The following is a 6,393-nucleotide window of genomic DNA, read 5'->3' on the forward strand; positions in this document are numbered from 1 at the left end:
CACATGAAGATGCGAGTACACATCTCCAACACTTTCTAGAAATTTATAGCACTTTCATCATCAAAGGAGTGACCCGAGATGCCATACTGCTTTGCCTCTTTCCATTTTCACTCTTAGGGAAGGCAAAGCAATAGTTCTACGCCAACAAAGATAGAAATACTACATGGGATAACTATTCCACTACCTTCCTAGAAAAGTTCTTTCTCATAGGTAAGACCAATGCTCTGCATCAGAGAATTTCAAGCTTTCAGCAACAACATGATGAATCTATCCCTGAGGCATGGGAATGCTTTCAAGATTACATTATGGATGTCCTCACCATGGGATCGAGAATTGGCCACTCATGCAGACTTTCTACCACAGGTTGACCAACAATACCCGTGAGACTATAGATGCTGCTGCTGGAAGTGCATTCCTATCACTCACCATACTAGCCGCAACAGCTCTTGTGGAGAAGATGGCCTCCAACCAAGGTTTGAATGAAGAATATCTTTAGACCCACAAGAGAGGTATGCATCAACTCAAGGAGGTAGACATGTTGTCTGCCAAGATGGACCAGCTGATGAAGAAGCTTGAAGATCGAGCCAATGAGAAGCAAGAAGTCATGCACATTCATGCATCTCGCATGACATGTGAAGAGTGTGGAAATACTGTGCATTTAGGGAACATCTGTCCTGAAACCCAAGAGGATGTGAACTTTGTCAACAACAGCAACTACTTTCGTCCTCAATAGAATCAAGGATGGAACCAGCAACAGAGACCGAACTACCAAGGTAACTATCATGGTAATAATTTTAATAATTTCAATCAACCACCCTTGAGAGAATTAATTGCTGCCAATCCAAACTTATGGAGGAATTATCTAGAAAGGTAGCTACGAATGATAAAATTCTAGAGAACACAAAAAATATAATGGATAGCTTTCCTTCTACCATTAAGAACCAGCATAGGTTTAATAAAATGGTAGAATCACAAATGGCTTAGCTAGCAGTTGTTGTTCCTCTGTCTGACAAAGGTAAGATTTAGGGCAACTGGAAGATCTAGAAACTGCAAATCTTGTTGATATTCATAATGCACCATATTATTATATACAACCATCGATGGGAATGTGGATAGACTATACATTGCCTAAAAAGAAGAGTGATCTAGGGAGACCTGTCATCCCTATCATCATTGGACCTCATATTTTTCAAGAAGCTATCTGTGACTTCGAAGCAATCATATGTTCCTGTAGACTTTGTGATTCTAGAAATAGGTGGAGATGTAAGGGCACCCGTTATTTTGGGCCGACCTTTCCTAAGCACCGCAAAAGCCATCATCTATGCAAATAGTGCCAAGATCTACTTCACAATTAAGGATAGGAAGGAGAAGTTTTCTTTCAAGAACCACATCCTATAATCTCCTAGACATCCATAGACGCCGTACTTGCCCAAAGAAACAACAGTGACCAAGAAGAAGAGGAACAAGAGAAAGAGGAAGAACAAGGCTAGGCAGCCTCAAGAAGAATCAGTTAACATGATCAACACACTTTAATCAAAGTACGACCACCTCCTCGCTTCATCATTCCTTGCTAAGAAGGATGACCCAGGCATACCCACGATCGAGTGTACCATTGGACAAAGAATTTTTCACAAGACCTTCTATGACATTGGGTTGGGTGTCAATATAATGTCCAAGGTAATGAATGAATACTTATTCGGTGATGAACCTTTGTTCCTTACATATTTGCAATTGTAGATGGCAGACCAATCAATCCGATTTCTGGAAGGAATAGCAAAAGATGTCATGGTAAGAATACATGATTAGTTTGCCCCTACAGACTTCATGGTTCTAGACATGGTTGAAGAAGAAGATGATATATACTTGAAGCATAAACAAAATGTTGGATTGCGGTATCCCAAAGGAGCAAGATTTGAGTTGATTGGATATTCGGACTCCGATTATGCGGGATGCAAGGTTGAAAGGAAGAGCACCTTAGGCACATATCAGTTGTTGGGAAGATCACTTGTTTCATGGTCATCAAAGAAGCAAAATAGTGTTGCATTATCAACCGCCGAAGCCGAATACATATCCATCGGTAGTTGTTGTGCACAAATACTTTAGATGAATGCCACTTTGAGTGATTTTGGAATCAAGTTCAAGAAAGTGTCATTGCTATGTGATAATGAGAGTGCAATCAAATTAACCAACAATCCGGTTCAACATGCAAGAACAAAGCACATTGATGTCCACCATCATTTCATAAGAGATCACCAACAAAAAGGGGACATTTGCATTGAGAGTGTAGGCACCGAAGATCAACTTGTCGATATCTTCACCAAGCCACTTGATGAGAAAAGGTTTTGCAAGCTAAGGAATGAATTGAACATACTTGACTTCTCAAATATGTGTTGATGCACCCCCCCCCCCACTTATATGACATGCCTCTCCTTCGAGCAATCCAAGGTAAAAGTTGATTGGCATGGCATACATCCTTGCTAAGGATATGTTTAGTGCATCTAGTCATTCCTATCATGTCATAGGCCCATTCATGAAAATTAAATGAATTTGATGCTTGTATGGTACCACTATTGCTTCTATGCTTAATTTGGTCTAGTGGTAGTATATGTCATGTTTGTGGGCTTGTAAACCTAGTGTTTGATCCAGAAAATGTGCTCTAAGTGTTTAACTCAACATGGTGCATGATAACCCTCTTTTGGAGGTGTGAAGAAGCTTTCCCTTGGATCAAACCAAGTTAAATATCTTTTGCAAGTGATCTAGATTGAACCAAATTGGGAAAATGATCCTCACTTCATATGGTTTCACCCCAACCTATCTAAAATTTGAGCTCACCTTTTGTGCTAATTGTTGACAAAGGGGGAGAGAAATTCACAAAGATAGTAAGATAGGGGGAGAAAACAAATGAAATGACATTGTAAGGGGATCAATCAAAATTGTACACAAGTAGGGGGAGCAAGCTCATAAACTTGTATGTTGCATTTAAATGTGCATTTCATATATTTGCTTGCATGGCACAAGTTTTAAATTTCAATATCCATGCTTGTATGGTGTATGCTAGTTGTAGGTTGGAATGATGAAATGAGTAACTAGCATGCATAGGTTAAGTAACTAGACTCATGATCACATTATGAAAACTAGACCCTTACTTCTAATGTTGATCTCACGGGGTATTCTAGTTTTTTGTGTATGTCTAGTTACTAATGGTGCTAAGGATGGTATATTAGTGCACTCCGATTGGTATCACGCTTCAAAGGTCCATCTCTTATACCTTAGCATCATTTGGTAGACATTGTCTCCTATATTTCCTATCTAAGCATATGTGAAAGCTTCAATCCAAACTCTTAGCACATATGTAGGGGGAGCAATTGCTATCATTTGGGGTTCATGAAACTTGTCCATATCCTTTTACACATGGTAAATATGCTTGGGCAAGCAACATGGATTCAATTAAATTTCAATTCATATCTTTGTGTAAGGGTTGTCATCAATTACCAAAAAGGGAGATTGAAAGCTCTAGTTTGGTTTTGGTGAATTGATGAAACCCTAAGTGCTAACCTAGTTTATCAAAGTGATTATAAGATAGGTAGCACTACTCCAAGTGATTAAGCATGTGAAGATCATGACATGATGATGGTGATGGCATGGTGATGATCAAATGCTTGGACTTGGAAAAGGAGAAAGAAAAACAAAAGGCTCAAGGCAAAGGTGAAATTGATAGGAGCTTTTTTGTTTAGTGATCGAGACACTTAGAGAGTGTGATCACATTTAGGATCGATAGCCATACTATTAAGAGGGGTGAAACTTGTACCAAAATGTGGTTATCAAAGTGCCACTAGATGCTCTAACTCATTGCATATGCATTTAGAATCTAGTGGAGTGCTAACACCCTTAAAAATATTTGTGAAAATATGCTAACACACATGCACAAAGGTGATACACATTGTGTTTAGCACTTGGGAGTAAGGGTTCGAAACTTCACCGGTGGAGTGTATAGAAAAGACAAGGTTTCACATAGTGCACCGAACACTGGTCACATGGTGACCGGACTCTGGGGCCAGCGTCCGATCAATTATAAAAGAAGATGGTACTCTCGGCCTATGATCGGACGCAGGCGACTCGACTCTGACTGAACATTGTTCAGCATCTGGTCATGCTGATGTGGTGGCACAACAAAGAAGTGGGAGAGTGATCGGATGCTGGGCGCGTCCGATCGGCTATGATCGGACGCATCCAGTCATGACTAGAACCTTACTAGAAATGACCGGACGCTGGGGTCCTATGTCCGATCACTTTGAGCAGCGCGTTCGGTCACAACTTAAATGTACTGATGACTGTTAGGATTGGGCGATCAACATTTGAAATAGGGGCCACGTGGCGTGCATCGCGTGACCAAACGTTGGGGTCCTACATCCGGTCGATCTGACCGGCATGTCCGGTCGCCCCGAATTTTCAATGAACAGAGAGCCAACGGCTCTATTCGTGGGGGCTCTCTATTTAAGCCCCATGGCTGGTTCAAGCTCACTCTCTTTGTAACAGAACTGACCAAATCATAAGAACGTAAGTACAAAAACAATCACCGAAGTGATCAAATTCCTGTACTTAAGCCCCCATAATCCCAGTAGTCCGGAAATCACGAAGGCTTTCAACCAACTCTTGACATACAAACCAAGACCGTAGTGATTCAACACAACACATCATTCGTTACAACATTTCACAAGTAGCATTCGGATTACATCCATTAGAGTTCAAATAAAATATTACAAACCAAGTTCAAATTTGTGGAAGCAACATAGTTTAGTACATAACTTCGTAGTTTCAAATACATTGCCAGATCTTAGTCATGTCCCACAAAAGCATCATCAGGTATGAGAACTAGGAGAGACCGTGCCCAATGGTCTAGTCTTCATCCCCAGTCGAGAGAAGGCAATACTTGCAGCAACTAAAGTAGAACTGGTCATCTGCAACAGGTGAGAGATAAACCCTGAGTATGAGAAGGTACTCAGCTAGACTTACCCGTCAAAACCAGAAATAAAAGACACCAAGGGTCATGTAAGGCTTATGAGGTGGGCTAGCTAAACATAGTTGTATAAAAGAGCTTATGATATAGTAACCAATTTAAACTTAGCATCAAGCTTATCATCATTTACCTATCCACTAGATTAGCACCTGTACTAGAGCACTCACTTATTAGGAGCAAACAATATTAACCATAGCAGGTATAATCAGGCTGTCATCATCATATCATCATTTCGGAACCATTAGGTTATTTAGTGTATCTACTTTGGAGATAAGCCCGTCAAGTTCTCACTAACCGGGAGAGACGGCGACTCGAATTGAATTACAACTCAGCTAAGGGGGTATTCCTAACTCTCACCCTGGCATACTTTGCAAGGGTAGCTGTGGGTCACCTTTGGAACAACTTAGGAACCAAATTCGTGGGTTCGATCAGCGCCAGCACTCTCAGGGATTACCCTTCTGCTAGGACAATCGGGACTTTTAAATCACCTGCCCTTGGACTCACGCCTATGGCTCCCTTCCAAGGTGCACTTTATACTTATCGACTCCCGGCCTAAGGAGAGCTACTTGGCTTCGTGGTCGGTCTTTGTACACGGCCAACTAAGAGAGAGGCATGCATTCAACATGAACAGGAAAGGCTCCAAGATTTAGTCCTTAAGCGACATAGACGGAGTCACTACAAACCGGCAAGCCTCCGCCCGGTCTTTATTTCAGATTAAGACAGGTTCTTTTCCACGATAGCAAATATAGCCAACCGTGCCATATGTATGTCCCTATATCTCGTAGGTGACAGGAAATCACCTGACTTCTACCGTGTTTAAGCAGGGCTAAGCACTACACGAGCCTGAGCTACATAGAATTCAGGGTATCAATATCTGGACAAGGATTGGATAACCAATGCAGCAAGTGTTTGCATCCAACACCTACACTTAATGCAACAATATATACATGTAAGAATAATACTTTAACTGCATTTCGGAAATTAGGAGGCTTAATATGCTCCGGGGCTTGCCTTTCACAAAGTTGCACGGACGGTGATCCGGGCACTCAACGGCGACCTTGTCTGGCACTTCTCCTGAGGGCTGCACCTCTTGAACCTCTAGTGTTGGCTGCTGCTGCTCGCTCGGTTCCTCGAATTCCAGCAGTGTCACACCTTTCGGTACACCTATTGCATGCCGATGCACAAGATAAATATCATGGATGCATAAGGAATGACATGATGCGCATGATGAATGAATCATAGTAAGTGTTTAACGAAAACATCACTGGACACTCGTTTACCGATTAAGAATAGCTCTATTCAAATCACTTTAAACATGTCTCTAACTTAACTTGAAGAACAAGATCAACTTACCTAACTTGCATAACCTAAGATAA

At 41.3% G+C, this 6,393-nt stretch overlaps 1 non-coding gene across 1 annotated transcript; it reads right to left on the reverse strand.

Moving 5' to 3' along the window:
• Positions 1–225: 225 nt before the first annotated feature.
• LOC136455644 (small nucleolar RNA R71) lies at positions 226–327 on the reverse strand. Its single transcript, XR_010759128.1, has one exon. It is a non-coding gene; the product is annotated as a small nucleolar RNA R71 (small nucleolar RNA).
• Positions 328–6,393: the final 6,066 nt, after the last annotated feature.

The sequence above is a fragment of the Miscanthus floridulus genome, chromosome 5 (genome assembly GCF_019320115.1).
Source record: "Miscanthus floridulus cultivar M001 chromosome 5, ASM1932011v1, whole genome shotgun sequence".
Classification (NCBI taxonomy): Eukaryota; Viridiplantae; Streptophyta; class Magnoliopsida; order Poales; family Poaceae; genus Miscanthus; species Miscanthus floridulus.